Source organism: Delphinapterus leucas, chromosome 13 (genome assembly GCF_059928025.1).
Source record: "Delphinapterus leucas isolate spDelLeu-1000000601 "Yukka" chromosome 13, BTC_Dleu_Yukka2, whole genome shotgun sequence".
Classification (NCBI taxonomy): Eukaryota; Metazoa; Chordata; class Mammalia; order Artiodactyla; family Monodontidae; genus Delphinapterus; species Delphinapterus leucas.
In genome coordinates this window covers 38,899,835-38,926,194 of record NC_143141.1, presented here as the reverse complement: position 1 = coordinate 38,926,194, position 26,360 = coordinate 38,899,835, and the positions used below count along the sequence as shown (strand labels likewise).

General features: G+C 43.0%; 1 pseudogene; it reads left to right on the top strand.

Annotated features, from left to right (window-relative positions):
- LOC149747734 (uncharacterized) overlaps nucleotides 1-26,360 on the top strand; it is a 94,240-nt pseudogene that overhangs the window by 42,721 nt on the left and 25,159 nt on the right.

Here is a 26,360-nt window from a genome sequence, read left to right as displayed (position 1 = left end):
TTTTGTAAATTTAACTCAGTGATTCCAGAAGGAAGGAAGAGAGGGAGGGAGGGAGAGAGAGAGGAAGGAAGGATAAAGGAAGGGAGGGAGGACACATTTACAGAAACCACATATTATATCTAAGATATGAATAATACCTACTTCAAGCCCCATAGGGCTCAGCATAGGGTTGACGCAGAGCCTGTTTGTAGAGTCTTGGAGTTCTGAAACCAGATAAACACACGCATCATTTCTCCAGCTCTTTTGCTGGTGCGGTTGAACTGAATTGCTTTCCTGACTCTGCTTACACCATCATCCCACAAACTTCTTTGTCCTGACCACAGAACTGATACCACATTCCTCAACTTGTGTGGGAAGTTGCCCCCTCTCTGTCCTGGATAGAGTAATTGGACTGAGGCAGCCTACCAGGCACAAAAATCAGACCCCAAGAATGGTCTGGGGAAACATTCTAATAAATGATCTAGGCCATTCCCAGGTCTGCTGCATCAGCATCACTGGGAACTTGCTAGAATTGCAAATTCCTGGGCTCCACCCCAGACCTACTGAGTCAGAATCTCCAGGGTTGGGGCCCAGCAATCTGTGTTTTCACGGGTTCTTCAGGTGACTCTGGTGCGTGTTCAAGTTGAGAAGCACTGGTCTAGGCTAGCACCTGGAAGAACTAAACTGATATTAATTCTTGCAGGTGATTTGCAGGTGAAATGATGCCAAGAAGTCTCCAGGAATTAAGAGCCCTTATAAGACACTAAACCCTAGTACCTTCCACTCCCCCTTGCCATTCCTTGTTAACTACAGGTGTGACCATGTACCTTCAACTTAGTATTTTCAGGGTCTTAGTTTTTCATGGGTAAATGAGGGTGAAACATTGCCTGTAGGGAGGCAGGAATTTAGACAGCTTAACTTGTAAATTACCTGCCAGTTCTTGACCTTTAATTCTTAATATGGCCAGGAAGATTAAAACAAGTAAGAATATATATCAAGATACGCTTTCATTATACGTTCCTTGAATTCTTTCACAATTGTCACTTCTGAACTACCGCCCCTTGCATGCCTTTTGTAGAGAGACTGAAATCTCAGGCTCTGGACTCTGCCAGGTAAGCATCTGCTAAACAGCTACACTGCGAGTCTGAAGAATCCACTTTCAGGATCACACCCTTGCATTAGCTTATCGAGAACTTTTAGCCCCAGAGAAAGTGTCTCTGTTTCTCCTCCCTTATATTACCACACCCAGTGGGATTCTGACTTCGTTCCTTTCTCATCACTGAGAAATAATGATGTTTGTGCCTGTCTTGAAATTCTGTCCAAATCACGTTCTTTGAAGTGTCTTTACTTCCTACCTAAAACTGAGTGTTTTCCTTGAACCATCTATCATGGATGGAATGAACTTCTGCATTCAAAAACTTCACCAAACCAGTTCTGCAGAAGTCCGTGGCTTCTTGGTATGGGGGGTGGGAGGGGGGAGGAGAAATTGGGGGTCGGGCAAGGGGTATATCAAAATTCTAGCAACCACTTATTGTGGGGGTGGTCCAGCAGGCGAGTTGGACGTAGAGCTCACATTTTAGAAATGCACTTCTCCCATTGGGCAAAGCTTAGGAGTGTCTAATTCCTGTCTAATTGGGCCTTGAATAAAGTCATCGAGATCATCTTTATTTGAGACTTCCAGGAGGTATTGCCTTGCTCACATGATCTCTCTATGGCGATCACAATTCTCTCCGACTTCTTTCAAAAAGAATATATTCCACAGAAGAGTGTATTTCCAGTTGCTAGTCCAGCATCAGCTAGTTGAAGACTTTCATTTAACAAATGAGGAAACTAAAATCTAGGGGATGAAAAGACAAAACAAAGGCCATGTGGGTAATTTATGGCAGAGCTGCACATAGAACCTAGGCTTTTGGACTCCTGGCCCAGGGCACCCCAGGGCCTTCCAGGACTTGACAAGACTTAGTAGTCACCATCATAATCAGTGTCTAATAAATATCACTTAAATCATCAATTCCCTAAAACAGCCTTATGAGGTAGCTCTTTAGAAAGTTCTTATAGAACCTTCCCCCTGTATGTAGCTGGTTAACCACAGGCCCTGGACTCAGACTCACGTCTGATGACTCTGAAACCCATTCATGGAACCTTCATTGTGTGTTGACATTGATCAGAGCTTCTGAATAGAATGGGCACCACCATTTGCTTTTTCAATTTTATTGTTAAATTTCCAAGACTTAAACCTCAAAATATATGTGCTCGATCCTGATAGTAAGTTGAATGTGAAGGAACTGTCTTAAGGCCACAAGGTGCAGAGATTACCACAATGAGAGATTAGCACAGTTAGAACCCCTTATGTACATGTAAATACAGAGAATTAAAGATTCAGTCTCTTCTCATCCCCCAGGAGTTTTTCCTCCTAGAAATGACCTTCAGAGGCCCCAAGTTTTTACACTTGCAGACTTCTTAACTCACTCTGGCTCTTTGTGGAAGGGGCCTGATATAGCCACATAAGTACAGGAGCTTACGCAGGATCCTCCTTTGATAGGGAAGCTGGGACTCACAGAGAATTCTGGTTTCTGTTAAAACATGGGCTACTGCTGGAATCATTAATTTCTAGTACCCCAGGCAGATTTCCAGCATATCAAATCTAAACACCTCACTGACAGAGAGAGTGCCCTGGCAGCAGCTGACAAAGCTAATGAGCACTGGGAGAGATGCTGTTCGGATGTGGGGAAGGCATTCAAACCTAGAGTTTTAGAGTGGCCGTGAGAGAGATTGCATCCATCTTTGTCTTTTTTCTTTTTTTTTTTTTTCTTGCGGTACGCGGGCCTCTCACTGCTGTGGTCTCTCCCGTTGCGGAGCACAGGCTCCGGACGCGCAGGCTCAGCGGCCATGGCTCATGGGCCCAGCCGCTCCGCGGCATGTGGGATCTTCCTGGACCGGGGCACGAACCCACGTCCCCTGCATCGGCAGGCGGACTCTCAACCACTGCGCCACCAGGGAAGCCCCCATCTTTGTCTTTTTACCTCTTAGTTCTTGCTATCAATTTCTGTTCAACTCAGGCCATACCTCCCCGCCCAGAGATTTCCGAGATCATATGAAAACTATGACTGAAGTGCTGCATTCCTCCCTCCCTCCCTCTCTCCCTCTTTCCCTTCCTTCTTCTGTCTTTGCTGCTCCTCTCTCCCTCTCTCTTTCCTTCTCCCTTTATTTCATTGCCCTTTCAGGCTTTCTTATATTCAGAAAGTCAGCACTGAAAAATATTTGCTCCTGGTAAGCAGTTCCAGTGATGTGAGTTCAGCCTAATGAGAGGTAGAATTGTTGATATGGCTCCAGTGGGGAACAAAGTTTTTGTTTTTTTTAATATTAATATATCATTTTATTTTTTTATTTTTATTTTATATTGGAGTATAGTTGATTAACAATGTTGTGTTAGTTTTAGATGTATAGCAAAGTGATTCAGTTATACATATACAAGTATCTTTTCTTTTTCTAATTCTTTTCCCATTTAGGTTATTACAGAATATTGAGCAGAGTTCCCTGTGCTATACGGTAGGTCCTTGTTGGCTATCTAATTAGTTACGAGAAGGCCCCTTTACACTAAGAGTGTCCTAGGAGTCCAGAGGACTGAATGCAGAACTTTGGAGTGAAGCAAGCAGGGCCATTGGGTGACCCCCATCTATGGTGGATGACCTGTGTATGTGAGTTAAACCAATTGTTTCTGAACAAGAATCAGACTTTATTCCTATCTGGAAGTGTACACTGCCTGGCCCCTTTAAATCTTGGGAATTAGATTCACACAGTTTCCTAGAACACTACTTTCATAATCCCAAACACAGCACATCCATGTTCCTGATACTTTTTGAAAGATGACACTCACAGTCAGTCGAATGTCCCTCCAACTCTTAAATCACTTTCTTTCATCACCTTCTCCCCTCCTCTAGCTGTTTCTGGTTCTCAGCCTTTTCATATCCTTGCCAACCAGAACCTTCACTGGCATGCCATAATTAGCCCTACTCCCCTTACCAGTATCTCCTCATCAATCAAAACGTACCTGTCTTACATTCCTTTCCCTCAAAGCCCTGATGGGTAACTGAAACCAACATGACAAATCAATCACCAAGAGATGTCAATGTCTGATTGCTGTTCGTTAACAACACACTACATTTTAGGTAACTGCTACAACAGATTCCTTGACAATCCAGGAGAGAAGAGATTTTCAGCATGCAGAGACTTTCCTACAATGTCAGAATTATAGGGTGCACCATCTGAGCTGCCAGGTGTTATTCTAATTGCTAAACTGACCCCAATAATGCACTGTTCTTTGCTGGTTTTGTTACTTGCTGAATGGCACCTATTTTAATGTAAGATCATTACATTAAATGTGGTCCTGACATTGAAGGGTGTCAGAGTAGCCTCTGAGGCTCCATGGCGGTTGGAGGTTCACACTGACAATGCCTCTGGACGTGGCTTCACATCCTCCATGTATATGACATTTGGGGTGGATAGGGGAGCCCTTGATTGGTGCTCTGGGAGAAGTGAGACGTCATCCACCTTTCTAATGTGTATGGAACCTCTCACTTTTTTTTTCCCACGTGTGGAACAAGTGTATTCACCAGACATTTCAGAATTTGTAGCAAATAGGTATAGTGTGAGTGCGCGTTCTAGGGGTAGAAGCTGAATGAGAATTAATTATGGGCCACTGCAGGGGCCATTTTTTACCCTTTCAGTTGATCATCAACCAGTCATTCAAACAGTTCATGCATCTTGATTGCACACTCATTTCACCAAACTCAAAGTGATGAGGTAAACCGTGTGAAAACTAGAAAGAAGTGTCAGACACTGTCCTTGTCCTCAAAGGCCTCATAGTATGATCAGTACAAGGATTCCTAAAGTGTGGTGTAAGCTGGAGTGAAAGAGGGGTGGGCACTCACCGGAATCATCTGGAAAGGTTTTTCAAAAGACAGTTGCCTGTGCATCACCCTTTGTCTTCTGGATAAGTCAACAGGAGTAAAAGCTGCCCTGACATCTGCACTCTGAAAGCACCTACAGAGGTAATGTGATGCACACCTTCGTTTAAGGACCCTCGGGTTAATGAGATAAGGCACATAGTCACATGAAAGCTTAAATTGCAACATGGGTCATAGGAAAGACTGCCAGGTGCCAGATGAGGGTGAATGGAGGACAAGGTGAGAGCACCACAGCTGGAATGGTCTGAGGACCTCGGAGATCAGAAGTGTGAGTTAGGCTTTGAAGGACAGGTAAGTTTTGCACAGAACAAGACAGGATAAGAGTGTTTCTTTCGGGCTTCCCTGGTGGCGCAGTGGTTGAGAGTCCGCCTGCCGATGCAGGGGACACGGGTTCGTGCCCCGGTCCGGGAAGATACCACATGCCGCGGAGCGGCTAGCCCCGTGAGCCACGGCCACTGAGCCTGCGCGTCCAGAGCCTGTGCTCCACAACGGGAGAGGCCACAACAGTGAGAGGCCCGCGTACCGCAAAAAAAAAAAAAGTGTTTCTTTTCTCTTTACTAGTCATCATATTTCCCGAATTTCTCAAGCCATTAAAATCACACTTTATACTTGTGAAAAGGCAAATCCCCAAACCCAGAGCTAAAGGATCAAGTTTTCTTGGAGTGGATCCTGGGAGACTGTATTTTAATCAATTGCCCAGGTAATTCCAGTAGTTAAACAATTTTGTCAAATACTATACTTTATCTTGACTTCAGGAATCTTGTTGGGATTTTCAAATTGTGTTTGCAGAGCAGGAAGTAAAGCAGTGTGGTACCAGTGCTTCAGTTAAGAGTGGTGGAGCTGGGGGATGATGATGGGAAGGTGGTTAGAGTTCACAGTATGGTGAGCCTTCCGCGCCAGCTGATACATTTCCTATCTAATAAGTATGAGAGTGCCTTTACACTTTTTTGAGCAAGGGAAACCCAAGATAATATGTTATTTTGCAGTGGAGGTTGAGTGACTATCTAGCCTGATAGAGATCCCAAGAGAAGAAGTGGAGAGGGGGAGAAAGAAGCCTGAATCAGTGCAGGGAACCTTTGGTTTTAGTGTGAAGAACCCAGGAAAGAGCTATGCGTACCATATGACACATGCTGGGACTTACAGGCAGAGGGTCATCCATGGGATAAAATAAACACATTTGCTTTCATTTGTCATCTCATGGAGAGGCCTATGGGGGACTGGGCACAGTTGGACAGTGTGTGAGTCACGCTTCAGGAGAGGAATCCTGCTCTCCTTCTTCTATCCCTTTTTATAGATCTTTTGGGAGTGGGGAGTGGGGAGACTAAGAGTATGAGAATGGGGGCTTTTCCTGTCATGAGGGTACCCTGCTAGAGAGGAGAGACACCTTACAGCCTATGTCTGCTGCTCAGAGGATTGACATACCTGTGCTGGTAACGCGTGGAGACTTAGTGGGAAGATGAGACTGCTGAGGACAGAAGCCACTGCTCTAGCCAGTTCTTTGCCAGGCAGTCCTAAAGAGCTGCCCGAATCAGCCAGAGATAAACCTAGTTATTCCTCCCAGAGCTGTCACCCAAGGTTGGGAGGGCTGGGAGTGTTAGCAGTGGAGGGCATACTTTTTCTCTAATGCCTGCCCTTAATCTAAATGTTGCATCATTCTGTAAAGGAACAATTAAGGAAGAAAAGTTTCCAGGAAATCATTCTGTGAAAGCCTCTCCTCCCGCTTACATCACGGGTGTCTCAACAGGCAGGATGGCCTATGAGAGGTTTTAATTAGAGGAGGCCACACCTTCAAGTAAGCCACTCTTCAAATTCTTTCCCAGGCAAACTCATCACTCTGTAAATAAACTTGTAGTCATGTTTACATAAAAGTATTTAGCATATCAGCGTCTCCTCTGAAGATCAGGGCAAAAGAAAATAGCCAGGATCTCCTTCTGTCAGTTAGGATTGTGTTTATCTGCATGCTACAGAAAGCTGGGTTTGGGTGGCTTAAATAAACTAGGAGTTTGTTTTTCTCTCATAGTAAGAAAGTCACAGGTAGGCGATTGCTGAAGTTGATTCAGAGGCTCAGCAGTGTCAAGACTGACACCTCTGGGGTCCTCTTGGTTGGCCTTTCTCTTAGGTTCGTGGCAGGTCCAGCCAAATGGGTGTTCAAGGCAGGGAGAGGGTAAAACCAGAAGAGGTGCAGGAGGCACAGCCGTCTCTTTTTATCAGAACGATAAAAGTGTTAAAGAAGCCTCTTTGTCTGACCCAGCAGACCTCTGACCCTTGACCCACACCTGGGCACATGGTCACCCCTTAACTTTAATGAAAGTTGAGAAAGTGAGTCATTTCTCCTTCCAGCCTTCACGGAGAGGAGTGGCAAGGGAGAAGGGGATTAGAAATGACGTTGAGGTTGCCAAGTATCAATGTCTGCCTTACTACTCAGGCTCATTAAATTAGAGCCTTGCATTAGGATCAGCCAAAGGAGCTTTAAAAATCCAGGTGCCCAGGGGGGGCTTCCCTGGTGGCGCAGTGGTTAAGAATCCACCTGCCAAGGCAGGGGACACAGGTTCGAGCCCTGGTCCGGGAAGATCCCACGTGGTGCAGAGCAACTAAGCCCATGCGCCACAACTGCTGAGCTCACGTGCCACAACTACTGAAGCCTGTGAGCCTAGAGCCTGTGCTCCACAACAAGAGAAGCCACTGCAATGAGAAGCCCGTGCACTGCAACAAAGAGTAGCCCCCGCTCACCACAACTAGAGAAAGCCCGTGTGCAGCAGTGAAGACCCAATGCAGCCAAAAATAAAAAATAAATTAAAAAAAAAATCCAGGTGCCCAGACCACACCCCAGACCAATTGCATCCAGATCTCTGGGAGTGGGACCCAGGCATCAGTATTTTTGAAGGCTCCTCAGGTCACTTCAAAGCACAGTGAAAGTTGAGAACAACTGATGTAGCCGACTCTCCAGGATATTTTGGAACAACTTCTCCAGGTAATATTGATGCAGATGATTCCTAAATCCTTTTGAAAAACACTGTTAAACTCTTATTTATTGACAAATTTATTTATTTATTCAGAAGTATCTGCTGAGTGCCTCCCATGTTTATGGGTACAGGGGAAAAGTGTGAATGGATTTATGCTTTATGCTCTTCGATTTATGCTCAGCTATGCCCATGCGCCACAAGTACTGAGCCTGCACTCTAGAGCCCGCGAGCCACAACTACTGAGCCCACGTGTCACAACTACTGAAGCCTGTGCGCCTAGAGCTCATGCTCCGCAACAAGAGAAGCCACTGTATTGAGAAGCCCGCGCTCCACAACGAAGAGTAGCCCCCGCTCGCCGCAACTAGAGAAAGCCCACACACAGCAAAGAAGACCTAATGCAGGCAAAAATAAATAAATAAATAAATTCCAGAGAGGTAGAGTTTGTATCAGAGGTAGTCTTCCTGGTTTCTGGATTTGTGCAAATGGCAGTGAAGGAGAGATAGAAAAATATGAGGATTTTAAGCATTGGTGGGTGAGTCAAACCTTGATTCTTCCGCAATAAAAAGACACATTTGTGTTTCAAGGGACTTTTTTCTCACGGAGCAGGACCGTCAGTGGGTCTGGCTGGAATTGCTGGGAACTTGAGGGGATGCTGAATGTGGGCACTCTTCTCTCCTGGGACTGTGACTGGAAGCAGGCTGGGTGTGAACCCAGTCAGCAGAAGTGCTGGCAAAGCCCGGCATTGAGAAAAGGTTAAACAGAGAACGGAGAGGTTTATGGGACACTGAGAAAAGGGAGGCAGAAGAGGAAGGGGGAGGGGGTGGAGGGGGAGAGAAAGTAAAAGAAGAGGGAAAGGAGAGGTTTAGACATTTTGTATTAGAAGAATAGAACCTCTGTGGCGATTTATTAATATTAATTTTAAGATCATCCCATTTTCAGTTTTTTCTAGAGCTGTGTACATAGCTGCTTTGAGTTCGAACGGATTGTAAAATATGTCCCCAAAGCAGTGTGGAATATTCCTCATTATGAAACCCATTTAAGTCTCTTTTAAAAAATTACATAACTCTTAGTTGTAAGAGATGTCTGCTCTGTGTAAGGGATATAGGTGCCTTCAGAAAACAGTTTCTGAGGCTTTCTCTTTTTGAGTATCATTGAGACAGTCTACATGGCTCAAAGATCTGAGTATATTGTTAAGGTAGTCGAGAGCTTGATGTAACTAATTAAGTCCTCTAGAAATTAGTTTTAACAAGTTCTGCCAGATGCACTTATTGGAAATAGCTGCTTGGGAATTAGGAAGGTTGAGACAAAAATGAATAAAGTGGAGCTTAGCTACTTATAGTTGTAGAGAAATAGAAAAGAAGGCTTGTGTACTCCCTGCTGTCACATGAAAAGAAGGGAAGACTAGGCTTTGAGCACTGAATTCTTTCCAGCAGCCTGGATGAGGCGCCTAGAATATCTGTTAGTGATACAGGAAGAGAATACGTGGATGTTAGCAAAGCCCAGAGGGCTCTTTGGATCTGAGGAAACTCAGAAGTTTTGAACAAATTGCTGAGAAGGGATTTTGATACCAAGCTTAGCAATTCAGATAAGGTGATTTAAAGAAAGGCTCAGAATTAGTGAAAAAGGTACTTAGTTGTAACTTAGATGTTCATTTCTTGAAAAGTTGCTCTAAAATGTAAACTTTGAGATTATCAGTTTAAACATAGCTCTTGGTAGCCATGGAAGACAATTCTGTTTCTACTTAGAATTTTCATACTGAAGGATTTTATGCTAGAGGATGAGGAAATATATTATTAGCAGGCTACAAGTGTAGCTGTTTTTGATGTATCAGTAGTGGGAAAATAAGTTGGTAAAGAGACCTAGTAAGTCTATAAAGAGAAAAGTGTTAGTAGAGATCTACTTCTGGATGACAGGCAAAGCCAAAGGTTTTTGTTTTTGAATCAGGTGACTATAGCAGGACTGCCACTGTTGTTGGTGGCAGCATACTTAAAATGTGCCTACTAGATTTTGAGTTGGGGTGATGAATAAAGTTCTTTTAAAAGTTGAAACTATGAAATAAAGCAAAAAGTTATAGCAATAGTGCTTGAATGGCTTAAACACAGCCAAGAAAATATAAAGTATCTCTTGTGCTACTAAGAATGAACAGAGGGTTGGAAGAGATTTTTTTTTTTTTCTAAATTCTGTCTACTTCTTTAAATTGTGTCTATTTATTTTGGGTTTCTGCCTCAGATTTTTTATTATGTATATCTGTAGCCTCCCTATTTGAGTTATTTTTAAACTTGTCACTTTCTTTCCCCTTTTGGGGAGTAGAGAGAAAAATTAAAAAAAAAAAGTGAGTTCTGATTAATTAACCTTTTGTAGACCAGGGAAATTATTCTCTTATTTGGCCCTTTAATCACTGGATCACAGAACTCAAGTGAGGGAAAAATAAGGATGTTAACTTTACTCTAGAGGGGAAAAATATTTCAGTGTCAGAGTGATGTTTTTTGTTTGGTAGCTTGTTTTTGTTTGTTCTTAATATGAAAATCCATGGGTTAAACTAAATGAACTACTGGCTTGTCTTGGGCTTAGCTCAAAGTATATTTTGTTGTTTTGGATTTGTCTAGTTCAGTGAAATGAGAAAAATATATAAGGTCAGCCCTCACTGAACCAAGGTACGGCACTGGGTCTAAACTTTCGGCAAAAATATATTTCAGTTGGTGATGTCACCAACTGAAAATGTTGATATTTGTGTCTGTTGCATTTTATGCTAGTTTTGTGTACCTAGTTTGGTAGATTTAAGTTCCTCACAGGAAATAACAGGAATGTTGATAATATGTAGAGATACAGACATCTTTAATTTGTGATGATCTTGAAGTAATTTTTTAAATTTTTGCTGGTATTTATTGAAACATACTTAGTGCCTCTTAGCCTTTTTCTGCACTTCAGCATATGATAATTTGTAAGCCTAATGTTACTGAGCTCACCTGGTCTCTCTCTACCACATGAGAACCTGAGGCACACACTGTCAACGCCTGGTGCATTAGTGGACACCTTCTTCAGGGGGCAACAGGGTCGGGTTGATGAATTTTGTCCACAAATCAAGCATGGAATTATTATCTAGAGCTCACAGTTAGGTAGTGATTTTTCGTGTTATCAGTACCTAGAGTAGCTTCTAAATGAGTATCCAGCAATGAAGTGAAAACCTAGGGTCTCTGTCTGGTCGTCTTCTGAGGTCAAACCGTTATGCCTCAGTGACCAATGTCCTATAAAATGGAGGGGAAAAATTATTTAAAGCCAGTGCTGGCTTTAGCCTCTTCTGTGTTTTGAGAAGGGCAGCATAATTCATATCAGTGGGGCCAGGAATATTGAGACTGTTTCCCCCCAGCCATTCCTAACGGGGGCTGGAAGGCGTGAGGCCTGGAGCAGATGTCGCAGGATGCACAGATGCTTTGGGTGTTGCCAGAGTCCAGCCTAGGGGCGGAGACAGTAGAGAGTGAAATTTTCTGTAAAAATGGAAGGATTTTTTTTTTTTTTTTTTTAAGCAACTAGAGGTCAGGGAGACTGGGAGAATAGAGGAGAGTCATGCAAAAATGACATGAGATTTGTTGACAGAGTGACCCAAAACCCTCCAAGAGGGATAGGGGTCTAACATTAAAATATACATTGTTTGCAGTGCAGCGCTGTAAGCATCCTGCATCACTGCACATCTTCAGTAAAATCCTCAATGAGTACATGTTCTTTGGGGGAGTGTTTTCATTTTTGTTTTAGTTTTGTAGCAGTCAAGAACAGTGCTGAGTTCTCTGCCAGCGTTGATAGAAAGCATGGAGAAAGAGGACAGCTATGGAGGCAGGGCTGCTGTGAGATTGAGGATAATTGGTTCATAGGAGCTGGTACTCAGATCAAAAGTGGCAGCATAAACCCCAGAGACTGTGCAGGCATCTTGGGAAGGACAAGAAATAGAAGTCCTGAGCTTCTGGTTAAGAGAGCGAGCTAGCTAGCTAGCTAGCTAGTTTCCACAAGTATGTGCCTGTCATGTGTTAGGTGAGAGCCCTCACTGTCCTTTGTCCCATGTTAGGTAACGTGAACTGAGAGAAAAAGAGTAACACTCGGGGCCTTCCCTGAAGAAACCACGAGCCAAATTGGGAAAATCAGTTTATCACGTGCGATTTGGTAACAGTATTACTTCATATTTTCTGACATAGTAAAACAGAAAGTGCTGTAGCAGAAGCAGCTTGGAAAAAAATTAGAAGTTGGTGTCTTTGTGGCTTTCTTCTAAGTAGAATTAGAGTCAGCCGAATGATGGAAAACTTTGTTCAGCGTCGCGAGTGAAGCTTTACATCTCTGTAGGACATGCCTCTTTCCCTGTGCTTCCGTAACAAACATGTGGAATTAGCAATAGCTTCCCACTGAGGGATGATGACTCAGGGCAACTACCATCTGATACCAATCCAATAATGACACAAGAAGTTAACTAACATTTGCTTGGAGCTTGATTATCTGAGCGCTTTACAGTTATTAATGTATTTAATTTCCACAAAAATACCTATGAAATAGGTACCACTGTTTCCCCATTTTACAGCTGAGGAAACTTTAACAGGTTAAGCAGACTGTCCGAGGTCATATTGTCAGTTGACAACTGAAATCTATTGGTCAGCCCTGTAGTCAGTCAGTCTGTGTCCTTGTTTCTTAACAGGGGTGGCACTGCCCTCCAAGGGACATTTGGAATTTTGTGGGAGCAATTTTTGGTTGTCAGAATGATCAGTGGGCAGGAGCAGCAATGCAAGGACAGTCTTATGCTGCAGAGAACTGTCCCACATTCTGTGTGGCTTATAAATATTCCACTGCGCATTCACGTAGATAAAACGCTTGCACGTGATTAACCAACACACTGTATTGCTCTGCATTTGGAGCTGTTGCATTCTCAGCAATTTGCTCAAAAGAGGCAAGCATCTGCCGATGTCATCATGCCTTCCAAGGCAGTCATGTCCCAGCAGTTATGCACTGAAATACATTTTCAAATAAAGTACCCGTTTTTCACCTCTCCTTTACATGATAGCTAGGACATTATATTTAAATTTTTGAATTAAGCATATACGTAGGTTATTTATCATAACTTTTATTTTAGAAGAAGAAGGAAGTTGTTCCAAAATATTCATTGTAAGAAAAGGGTCATGTGGATGTGAGAGATCAAACTAATGATGCCACCGAGGCCACCGCTCTCGGGTCAGAGGTTGCATACTGATGGCTCGCAAGCCAAATTTAGCCTACAGACATGTTTGGCGTGATCCTCAGAATATGAAAAAAGGGGTTCAAATGTGTTGCCAGCATTTAGAACTAGATTTTTCAGAAACCTTCTGCATTTCTGACTTCTCTTGGAAATTCTGGCAGTCTAGCAATACGGGGACTCGAATGGTCATGGAGGCCCCGACCCGCTTTAGAGGGGCATCACCTCTCCAAATCACCAGAGTCCTGACTTAGCCAATGTGACTCATTAAGCTTCTTTATGTTGCCCACGGGCAATTGGCGTTTGTGACTCTTAGACACAGGGTGACTCACTTGGTAAAAGTGACCATGCTGTCTGTCCCCGTCTTTGCTCTGCATGTTATAACTTGTACTGAAAAACTAGGCTCCAGCTTCCTTCATCTGTAAAGCCAGTGCTCCACCACAAGCCCCCACCCCACCCCCGCCCACCCCAGCTTAATACACCTAACTCCACGCAGGTGTGTGCTCGCAGGTGCTACTGCCCGCTGTGATTTCTGGTTTAGGCCCAAGAGGTTGTGCTGTCCATGCTTCCTGAGTCACCCTCTCCCCAGAGCCCCATAATTAATACATTTTATAACCAACTATTCCTCTTTGCTTTGCTTTGTCATGTTAATTGGGTATTTGGGTTTTGAAGTTAATGTTAGAAGAAGCCTCATAGTTGAGAACTTTTTTTAAAACACAGGGGGAAATACTGTCGAGAAAGGGAACACAAGGCACCCCTAAAATCACCTGCCACAATTTTCTCCTGCACAGGTTTCAGTTATTGTATTTTCTGCCCCTAGAGAATGAAGAAACTAGATGAATTTTGAAATCAAATTCACGGGGTGTAGTAAGAGGTTCAAAAAGTTTGTAAAGTGAATGGTGAGGCACATGATTTTTTATCGTGTTCTATTTTCGAACCCCCAAACTGGTCTTTGGCATCTCTGTGATGTTTTGTTCTCTCGGAGGCAGGCCTAGTTGGGGGACAGCCTCTCCACCTGTTGGAATCCTGCCCAAATCATCAGACAGGCTTGGGTAGATCTTCCCCTCCAGGCTAAGGAGAGGCCGGTTTGGTGCGGTAACCAGCACCCCTTGCTTCACTAATAATAGTCTAGTGGCTTAGTCACCCCATGAGCACACACTCCACCCTGTTTGAAAATACAGGAGCAGAGAAAAGCATATAGTTAAGGTTAAAACCCCATTTCAATAAATGCCCTTGCAGTTCCTCACTTTCTGTGGGACAGTCCTCACTGACCTAGCCTGTCAAAGACATTGTCGTAGCAAGCAAACTGTGTCTTCGCATCACCTGTACCAACTCAGGGCTTTTAAAAAATAAGCACATGGTAATATGTGTGGAAGGAATGAATGAGTACTTGAATTTTGGTTGGGTCTAATCTCTTAAGATATTAATTTCTTTACAGCTTCATTTACTCACTCATTCATCCATCCATCCAACAAATATATGCTGGACATCCACTCCATGCCAGGCACTATTCTAGCTGCTGGGGATAGAGTGATGGGTAAGGCAGGGTTCATGCCTTCACAGAGCTGCAGTTTAGGGATACAGACAATAGACCAGGAAGCAGATACGCAAGGCAAATGCAGATAGGGAGAGATGCACCAAGGGAAAGAAAACAAGGGGTAATGGGAGCAAATGAGTGGGGCTGGGGCTAATTCAGATTGGGTGGCCAGGGAAGGCTGCACAGATAAGATTTGATGAGATTTGAATAAAAAGAAGGAGCCGGCGATGCAAATATCTGGGGATGCAGTGGTCCAGGGACGGGCAACAGCAAGAGTCCTAAGGTAGAAGTGAGTTTGGTGTGTTCAAGGAACCCAAAGAAAGTCTGTCAATCAGGGAGAGTGGGATAAAATGAGATGGGAGAGGGAAAGGGGGCTTTGGGAAAAGTCTGACGTACTAAAACTACAGTAGAAAGCCAGAGGAGGGCTCCAAGCAGGGAGTATTATGATGGAACTACTCTTTCCTAAGATGAATCTAGATGTAAATGGGTAAATAAATTTTGTTTTCATGCAATGGAATATGGTACAGTAGAGAAAACAAACTATAGATCCCTACTTGTAACAATATGGATGAATCTCAAAAAATTAACGACGAGTGAAAGAAGTCACAGAAGTACATACATGACCCATTTCTGTCATGTTCAGAAGCAGATAAAACTAACCATAAACTTGGGGGAGCACTTCGGGTTCACTAAAACATAAGAATAAATGGCATCTTTCTTTAGTACATGCATGTGTATGAATGCATAGAAAAAGAACTGAACTGATAAAAACCAAAACTTACGACACTGGGTACCCTAGATGAGGGAAATGGAATGAGGTGGGAGGAGAGGAGGTGGTCTAGAGGTATTTGAACCTTATCTATAACTTTTGAGTTTTTAAAAATTAATTTTTGTTGGAATATAGTTGATTTATAATGCATTAGTTTCTGCTGTACGGCAAAGTGAATCAGTTATACGTATTACATATATCCACTCTTTTTTAGATTCTTTTCCCATATAGGTCATTACAGAGTATTGAGTAGAGTTCCCTGTGCTCTACAGTAGGTTCTTTATAATTTCTGAGTTTTGTATCCATAGCGCAGGTATCAGTTTCCTGTGACTGTTGTAGCGAATTACCAAAACTTGGTGGCTTAGAACGACACATACTTGTTCTCTCACAGTTCTGGAGGCCAGAAGCCTGAAATCAGTTTCACTGGGCTGAAAGCAGGGTGTTGGCAGATCTGTGTCTCTGAGGAGACTCTGTCCCTTGTGTCTTCCGGCTCCCTGTGGCCCCCGGCATTGCTCAACTTATGTGCGCATCACTCCAGTCTCTGCCTCCACAGTCACACTGCTGTTCCCATTTCTGCGTGCATCTAATCTCCCTCTGCTTTTCTCTTACAAGGACAGTTGGGATGGTATTTAAGACCCACTCAAATCATTCAGGATCATCTCCTCATTTCAAGGTCCTTAATCACATCTGCAAGGACCATTTTTCTAAATAAGGTCACAATTTACAGGCCCAGGGTTAAGAGGTGAATATATTTTGGGGTCATTTTCAGCCGCCCATAGTGCATCCACGTACGTGTTATATAATTTAAAAAATAGTTTTTGAAGGGTGGGTGGAAAATTATGCCCATGGCTTCCTTGTGAAGACGAGGTAGGAGGTGCTTAGACTTATGCAGGTGAGAGGTGACAGTAACCTGGACTTGGGAGGTGGCCATGGTGATGAGACAAGTGGAAGGAATTGAGACGTAACCTGGAGATAGTTTTTAGGAGTGGCTGGTGGGTCAGATGCAGAAGAAAGGGGACAAAGGAAAAAATAAGGATGACATATGTTTGTGGCCTGAGAAGCAGAGAGGTGCCAGGTACTGAGACGGGGAATAGGTGTTGGGGGGCAGGTTTGTAAGGACAAACTTGGGAACTTGGGCTATAGTATATTCATAATACAGTCAATATATCTTTCACCTTTTGTAAAATGATCAGAATTACCGAGCCAAGAGAATTTCGTGTTTTAATAAATTGAGTGACCGTGGGTTATCAAGGTCTGGGAAAGAGGTTTGGTGAGATCACAAGGAAGGCAAAATGTTTAGTAGATGGTTTGCAGAGCTCCTGGCTCCTTCAGCAGATTGAGTGACACAAGGAAGCATCATAGACAATGACTGCTCAAATGACAGCAGAAGGAAATGGTTCTGAGGTCTGTAGGTGGAGCTCCCTGCACCTGACCTCTGATATTTGCTCTCCACGGTGACTGGAGCTCCTATTTCATAGCTTCCACCTGTGAACGTAATGCTAGGACAAACAAATATTGTATGTGCATCTTCTCACCCTCCTTGCCAATAATAACACACTGTTTATAGAAAACAAATGTTTTATTTTGCAAATTCTTTATTTCTCTCTCACCTGGCAGGGGCTTTGGGGTCAGACAGACACAGGTCAGGCTGGCGGCCATCTCTGCCACTTACCTTGTGACCCTGAGCTGGTTACCCAATCTCTCTAGGCCTAAACTTCCTGGTGGGATTGTTGTGAAGGTCGGACTGTGTGCTTGGTGTAAATGCTTGGTGTTATTACTATTACCAACTCAGCTGCACAGCCTTCAGATGTCTCCCTGTAGTTTTTATTTGGAAATGCTGAAATACAACATTTCCTTCATGATAAAAACAAGCCCCAAATGATTCAGGTACCTTCTTTCTCCCCGCAAGGCCGAGGCTACCTTTGAAGATGACCTATAAATGAACAATTGTAATATTTCTTCTTTCAACATTTTCTGTTCTAATAGGTTTAAAAAAAAAAAAAAAAACTCTGTTCAGATACACTCAGCAGTAGTTATCTGGGAAATTACTGCAAAACAACCCACCTGCTTTAGCCCGAGTTCTGTAGATCCCCGAGGCAAAATGGGGATAATTACTGAGGGGGATTATCAGGGAACCTTCATATCATCACCTAACCCTTCTCTAGGATTCCTTAGCGCAGACTCTGTAAACATCAGCGGAGAGCCTGTGAAATTTCATCTGGTTTGAGCTCTCTTTGCTTCTAAAGCTAAATAATGTCTGATAGTCTCTTTGCCCCGCCCCCAGTCCTCTTCCCCCGAATTTAATTACAGAAAGCAAGTCCAGTAAACACATTTCACACAACCATTGCTGTTAGGTGAAGTACCAAACAGGGTCTGGCCTAAATTTGCAAATGAAGACAACCCAAACTGATTTGGAAACCTGTCATTTGTAAATGTTAAATAGCTGAAATATATGGCAGTTAAGAAGTTGTTTAAGAAAAAAAAAGTTGTTGTTTAAGGTTAAAAGACTTGGTCCCGGAAGAAGGAAAAGCCATACTGTTATGAGCTGTTTTTTTCTATTTCTTTCTCTTTGCTTTTCAAGTGAAATGATATTTTTCCCCGTGAATATGGCGACTTTGACAATTTTGGTGCCTTTGCTCCCAGATGCTAAGACTTCTGAGTCCCCAGGCTGCCTCCCTTGTCAGTGAAGAACACTATCCCTCCCCTCATCGTGGGTTGAGGGCTCACTGTGAAGACAGAGGCCCCTCTAGCAGGGGATTGCTCCCTTGAAATGAGCTCTAGGTGTGGCCTCGGAGGGGCCTAGGCCTGCCCCTTTTCTCCCTCACACGTATTTCTCAAGACAGCTCTGATGGAATCTAAGAACTCAGCATCCTTCAGGTCACGATTTAACTGTGTCTAAGGAAACAGAAGCTATGGATTTAGCTCATGGGTTCTCTAAATGCAGTGCCCCGACCAGTGACATCAGTATCACGTGGGAACTTGCTAGGTAAATTCCTGGTCCCCACCCCAGATCTCCAGCATCAGGAACTCTCGGGCTGGAGCCAGACAGTCTGCTTTAACTAGCCCTGCAGGTGGTTCTGACACATGCTGAGGTTTGAGAGCCACAGGTCTAATTCTTGTACAGATTCAGATAAATTTAATCGAAGTTTCTGTATTCGCTCACCTCCTCCCAGGTCTACTTTTAGAGCTGTACAAATCGGGCACAGGGAGTCAAATGCCAGGCAAAGCATTTGATGCTGGCAGGTCTCCTAAGGCTGGCAGCAGTGCCCCTCCTGGGGTCCGACTTCTCAACAAGACAAACATCTGGAAGCTTTATTGATGTATCTTCAGCCGGGGCGAGTGGGTGGTAGAGGGGAAAGTAACCATCCCTTTTCTGTTTGAAAATGTTTAGCTGAGTGATGTGAAGATTTCAGTAGATCTGTGACAAGATCAAAGACCATAAATTATTTAACAGCGGCTCTACTTTTGTGGAATTATTTAAAGTATCATAATTGCAGTTCAGCTTCCCAACCTTCATTTTCGAGTCTGGAATTCTGTTGGGAGCTATCATAATCACTGAAGAGGATAATATTACAGGCTGGGTATAAAAATATCTTTTTAATGACTAGCAAATTAGTGAAATGTCTTGACCTGAGTGGAGACCAAATAGAGACGGTGTTTTTATGAAGGGGGGGAAAGCCTAAATTGTCGCCACATTTTTATTCTTGTTGAATTCTCTGATCCTTAGAAACGTCAGCTGATTAGATAAAATTTGTAAGACGGTGTATCAGTATAAGTGAGGAGGGGCCGTGTGGCACACAGAGGTGCCTCGGAACACGTATAGTTTTGGTTTTAATTTTAGCATCGCAGAGTGAAAGCCTAGGTGATTCATTACATTGATCCCATATGAACAGCTTTAAGGATTCTTCTCACCTGACCAGGACAGTAGGACCAGGGTTCATAAACAAACAAACAAAAATGCTTTCTGAGACACTAGGCAAATGAGCACCTTTACAATTTTCCCCTGTAAATCAAATAATTACTTGCTACACATGTTTTCCAGTTTCTATAGCTTCTCTAACATTCAACCTAAGGAGTCATAAATTGATCTGTGTGGATTTAGTTTTCAAAATAACAGGTATTCCGCTAACAGCAAAGGCAGAACAGATTTTGCCGAATTTATAACCTTACAGGTTTAGAGTTTTGAACCGAAAACTTGAAATTCTTGTTGTGTCAAGACTATTTGCAAAAGCAGCTGAGAGTCTAAAGAGATGGCTCTTGGTATCAACTGACTCTTTCTGAACAAGGTCTTAATGAACTAATTTTTAACCAGTCAGCCACAGATGTACCATAGTTCCCTTGGCGTACACGTGCATTCAGAGTGAAGGGTCAAAGGCACCTAATTAATTCATGCATTTGAGGCTATATTGACTCTGTACTCAGTTTTTGTAAAAATTAGAAATAACATACATACAATGTGTCTCATGTTCAGTGGGCCAAGGACAAGAAAGAATTTGTTGTACAGTCTATAAAATACTGTCCATATTATCTTTTAACCCACTGTGCCCACGCCTTGCGCAGATTTATTCAAGGAAGATACTCTGTGTTGAAAGCTGGAACATTTTGTGAAATTTGCCCCAAATGGCCTGACATTGCTGTACAAGCAGAAGTTGTTCCTTTCAGAGGGCCGCCCCCAGACCTGCCCGGCCTGCGGACGCCCTGGCTGAGCGTGGAGGAGGGCCATTCCTGCTTGCCTTCTCTCTTGCCCTGATCCTCTCTTCCTTGCTTAGCAGCAACTCCTCCATTAGACACAGGTGACCCTAGGAATTCCTGTGTAGGTGGGTCTTGTTGATCCCATAGTCAGAGTCAATCACATGATTCTGACACCCATGTGGGAATTATCACAGGCTCTCAGGAGAGGAGGGTCCTGGGAGTCCACCAGTTCATTCTGTCCATTTAAACTAGCTCAGAAAGATTATCCAGAGACTCTTAGAAAGTCTTTGGTGACTCACTCTCCAGGAAGGGCTTGTGTTTTTCCCTCCTCCTATTCTATAACAGTAGCTCTGTACTAAAACATCTTAACTCACATCATCTCAATTAATCCCTCTGTCTAGGTATTTCAATTGGCTGATGGAGCCCAGATTTAGAACTAGGGCCTTTGATTCTAAGTTTAAATTCCCACTGTGCTCTGCTGCCTCTTACTAAGTCCTAAATCCATAGCGAGTAGTATCTTGAGGTGCCTTCCAGTTCAGGGGTACTTTCTCATATAGAACCTGATGGATATGACTAACCCTCTCAAGAGCCCCCTGAGGTGGGTGTATTAACTCCAGTTTACCAATTCGGATTTCAAGGCTTGAGAGGTTAAACTATTTGTGTAAGATCACCCAGCCTTGAGGTGAAGTTAGGATGTGAACTCAGCTGATTCCTATGGGTACTGCAAAACCCATTTTCTTTCCACGTTTGTATAGATTTCTTGATGCCTAACCCAAAGCTTATCCGCCATTATTGTTCATTCTCGTTCTTTCTTCTCCAGATTCAAAACACATTCAGGACAGAAGCTTTGGAGGCTGAGTGTACATCATTTGTTCATTTACTACTTTCATTTGCTATATATTTAATTGTGTGTCAATTCATTAAATTCATTGCATATATAAAATGAGTTAATACATTTACATGCTTAAAATCATGCCTAGTGCATAGTGCACACTCAGTAGATGTTAATTATTTTCATTCATTTATTCATTCATCATTTATTGAGTTCTTGCTCTGGGCCCATCACTGAGAAGTCTCTACAGGGGAAACCAGAATAAACATTATTTGTCACCTTCTGCTCTACCAAGATTCCGCTTACCTCTCTTATCTCCTAGACTGTAGTCTGCATGGGGTCAGGGACACACCTGTATCATTCACCTTTGTATCTCCAGTGTCTAGCACAAGGCCTGATGTATTTTAAGTACATAAAAATATTTGTTGAACAAATAAATGAAAGCTTGGACATTGAAGAGTTGATACATTTTTTCTAAATCATCTCAATCTAGAAATCAAATCATACCATTCAGGTTGGGTTGTCATAATTATTTCCTTTGTTTTCCTGGCTGTCTGAATGGCACCTGTGCACACTGTATCTGGTGAACCTCCCCTTTTGTCTGTGTTGCGGTGACACATACTCATCCTAGGCAATGCCCAGGGAGTCGGTCTCCAGGCCCAAGTCCCTAAAGATCCTGACGGTTGTAGGAAACCCTGATGGGACCAAGTGTAACTGAGGCTTAAAGAAGTTTACTCAGGGCTGAAAAGGCCTGCTTGGGAGTGATCCGTTTGCAGGTTTCAGCCACTCCCTAAAAGGAAGGCCCTTCCCAAGACTCCCCAGTCCTGAGCTGTGAGCTCCATTCCAGAACTCTCTCAACAGCTTGCTCTGTAGCTCCAGGCCAACTCCCTGCATCTCTGAGACTTCTCAGTTTGCCCTTTCAGGAGTGGTGGTTGTGCTCCGGCCCCTGGAGTTTTATGTGTGTATGTGCAGGTTGGGTAGGATGTGGAGGTTAGAGAGATTTCTGAAAGCTTTGGCATACTTTGCGACTGTTAGCCCCAAAGAAACTCAGCACCCAGAGCAAAGGGCCGAAGGCACTGGCTGCCTGAGTGCTGGAAAGGCTGGGGTCTAACTCCAGCTCGTGCCTCCTTCTGTGGGCCGCAGTCCTTGCCAGCAGGGCTCCGACTTGCTTTATTGTGAGCTACTGCAGAAGTTCACAGAACGGAGATGACAAAGGCAGAAATTCGCCCAGGGCTTCCTCCAAGGCCATCCTACATCAGCTAGCATGGTTTAAGCAAGTTGTGAGGACATGTGGTGCAGAGAGGGAATGTGGCCACATTGACTCAGTCCTGAGAGGAGGCCAACCTCATCATCATAGGACCTGCCATTTTTGAGCATCTACTGCATGCCATGCCCTTTACATATTGGGTTGGCCAAAAAGTGCCTTCGGTTTTTAAGTAAAAATAAAAGGCACATTTTTCATTTTCATTTTCACCGATTGAACAATGTATTCACCCTTTAGTTCCACTACCCTCTGCCATTTTTCAGGCAACTTCATAATTCCGTCTTCCCAAAACTTTTTATCTTTTTGAGCAAAGAACTGTTCCAGGTGCCTTTTACAGTCTTCCAAGGAATTGAAATTTTTTCCATTAAGAGAATTTTGTAAAGACCTGAATACATGGAAATCCTAAGGTGCCATGTCTGGTGAATACGGTAGATGAGTCAGAACTTCCCAGCCAAGCTGTAACAGTTTTTGCCTGATCATCAAAGAAACATGTGGTTTTGCGTTATCCTGATGTAAGCTTATTCATTTTCTGTTGACTAATTCCGGACACTTTTCATGTGCTTTTCGAGTGCTGCTTTCAGTTGGTCTAACTGGGAGCAGTACTTGTTAGAATTAACTGTTTGGTTTTCCGGAAGGAGCTCTTAATAAAGGACTCCCTTCCAATCCCACCATATACACAGCATCACCTTCTTTGGATGAAGACCAGCCTTTGGTGTGGTTGGTGGTGGTTCATTTCTCTTGCCCCACGATCTCTTCCGTTCCACATTATTTGTACAGTATCCACTTTTCATCGCCTGTCACACTTTGTTTTAAAAATGGAACATTTTCATTACGTTTCAGTAGAGAATCGCATGTGGAAATACGATCAAGGTTTCTTTCACTTAACTTATGTGGAGCCCAAACATCAAAGCGATGGATATAACCAAGCTGGTGCAAATGATTTTCAACGCTTGATTTGGATATTCTGAGTATGTCGGCTATCTCCCGCGTGGTATAACATTGATTGTTCTCAATTAATGTCTCAATTTGATCACTGTCAACTTCAACTGGTCTACCCAACCGTGGAGCATCATCCGGCAAGAAATCTCCTTCACGAAACTTCGCAGACCACTTTTGCCACGTTCCATCAGTCACAGCACCTTCTCCATACACTGCACAAATCTTTTTTTGTGTGTTTCAGTTACATTTTTACCTTCCTTGAAATAGTAAAGCATAATAGGCCAAAAATGTTTCTTTTTTCTTCTATCTTCAGTATTAAAATGGCTACACAAAAATTCACCAATTTGATGTCTTTTTTTAAATGCACACTCATATGAGAGCGTCACATACAATCTAACAAAATTGTTTCGAATGAAGTTAAAGACAACTAAGTGCTACTAGAGCCATTTACAGAAAAAACCGAATGAAGCTTTTGGCCAACCCGATATTAAAATATCATTTAAATTAATATTTTTGCCCATCCTGTGGAGTTTGAATTGAGAACCTTTCTCTCCTATGCACTTTTTTTTTGAAAAAGATAAGTCAATTAAATCTTGGTGAGGTTAAATATTTCCCCTGCAGAAAATTAAGAAGGTGTGGGAACTGAACCCAGTTTTGACACCAAAAGTCCATGTTCTGGACCACTTTACCATCCCACCTCATTTCCCATGCAGCTCCCCACTGGAGCACCACCACTTAAGACAGGTGTCTTTGTAGCTTTCTTATTCTTCCACGTCTTTCTTCCTGATGTTGGGCCATGCAGCCATGGTTGCACAAACTTTGGTATATAGTAGAAAAGAGTCTTATGTTCTCTCTGGGTTGGCTTCCAACAGGGCTCCGTAGAAACTCTTATTGTGTTTATGAGAAACAAAGCCAATAATATATTCTTCACGTCTGCTACATCCAACTCCCCCAAAATTAACACATAAGAGTGAGAGCAAGAATACAGCACACATGTTTCTCTGGATTCCAAGTACAAAACGAACTTGAAATTCCAAGTGGAGATTGGGCGAATTCTGACACTGGGTTTAATATAAAAGATCTTCGGATTGCATTGTGCTATTCTAGCCAGTCGGAAACTGGATTTCAACGCTCTTCTCATGGTCTAGCCATTTTGCCATCATAGTGACAACTCTATTGTCTACGTCTCAAACTCTGAGAAAAATTAGAAAGTACTCAGCCTTGGTTTCTTTGAGAAAGAAAACGGATTACAGTTGACCTGACTGGGAAATGGTCATGCAGCCAGTAAGTAATGTCACACTGAAACCATCACCTTCTCTTTTGTAGTTGGTTTAGCTTCCAGGTGGTGTAAACGTAAGGAGCAGTTTGATCAGGAAATTTAATTTCTGCCAGGAAGATACAAGAGAGCAAGAATTCTGAATTGTCTAGAGATGATGTGAGACTCCTTTTCAAGGGTCAGATGGCAAAGTTAGGAAGTGGGGACAGCATGGGTCTTCAGAGTCAGCCGTGGCTCCATAGCTAGGTTTGCTATCTGCTACCTGCAGGATATTATGTAAGTTACTGAAATTCTCTGAGCTTCAGTTGCTCCATCTGTAAAATGGGGAGGTGATAGCTACTCTGTAGGGTCATGATGAGGATTAAATGACATAACATAATAATGTAAAATTCCTGAAATAAAGTATATCCTCAAGAAATGTTAGCTCTTTCTCCTCATTCCTTTTCCATCTCTCTGTTAGAGGTTAACCCTTCCAGAATGTATTAGTTTGCTAGGGCAGCCGTAACAAAGTTTTGGAGGCTAGAAGTCTAAAATCGAGTTGTCAACAGGGTTGGTTTCTTCTAGGCTGTGAGGAAGTTGCATGCATCTCCCTCGTTTTCTGGCAATCCTTGGCATTCCTTGGCTTGAAGAAGCATCACCCCAATTCTGCTTTCATCTTCACATGGCATTCTCCCTGTGTATCTGTCTCCATATTTCCCCTTCTAATAAGGAGTCACTGAATTAGGGCCCACCCAAGCGATCTCATTTTAACTTGATAACCTCTGTAAAGTCCCGATCTCCAAATAAAGTAACATTCTGAGGTACTGGGAGTTAGAACTTCAACATATGAATGGCACGGGGAATGAAATTCAGCCTCTAACACAGGGCAAGTGGGTATGATACTGGTTGAAGAAGTAACAATATAATGGATTGGAATTTGAGTGTTCTTCTGAGGATTTTGTTTATGTTAGCTGCAGGCTGATTTAGCTCCACAGTGACTTCCTGTATATCATAGCCCCTTTGAGACAAATGGTTACTGCAGTAACAGCAGGAAATAAGTTTCTAGTGAGCTGTAGGGACAAGCCTCATCCCTAAAGTATTAAGGCTGACTTTATACACACACTTTAAGATGAGGAAGCCAGAATGAATATTGCTTATATGGCTTAAATTCTTGAAGGTAGGAAGTTTTACCTCCAGATAGCAAAGACGTTTAAAAAATTTGTTTTGGTGTCAATTCTTGATTGACATCATATAGCCTCTTCCGATTCAATCATAAAATCATGCCATTTTTATAGTTGATACTTTTTAATTGCTCACCATGCAACAGGAACATTTATGTTATCTTTTTTGATTCCTAAAACAACTTGTAAGGGAGTTTTTTATGAATAAGGAAACTGAGGCACAGACAGGTTAATAGACTTGTGGGTTGTGGGTCCTCTGACTTCAAGTGATCTTTTTCATACCACAGTTAACCACACTGAGGAGCTTTCCTTGGGTGACAGTCCAGAGGAAACGTGGCCAGATACAGTGGCACTGGAACTTAGCAGGCATCTCTGCCTTGACAAAAACTACAAGGCCTTTTGCATGTGGCAATATAGACTATTCCAATCGCAACTAAGCCAGTCTTATTCATGGTTTGGATACACAGTAGCGCAATTGGCAGAAACACAGGAGTGTTTGTTACTCTGATTACAGTGACTTTCAGGACCATGACTGATCGGTTTAGACCAAAATTCCAGCCAACAGTAGTTCTGGAAACTTTCACTGCTGTGGCGAATGTAGAAGTAGCCACAGTCCAAAATCACCTCCATCACACATACATTTTGTTTGTTATTGGAACCTGAATGGACTGGTGGTTTTGACTTTCCACAGCTACTGTTACACCTAAGACAAGAGTTCTAGGCTGCTGTGTAGTGAAACCATCCCTTTGAGGGCATTCAAATCATGGCTTACTCTC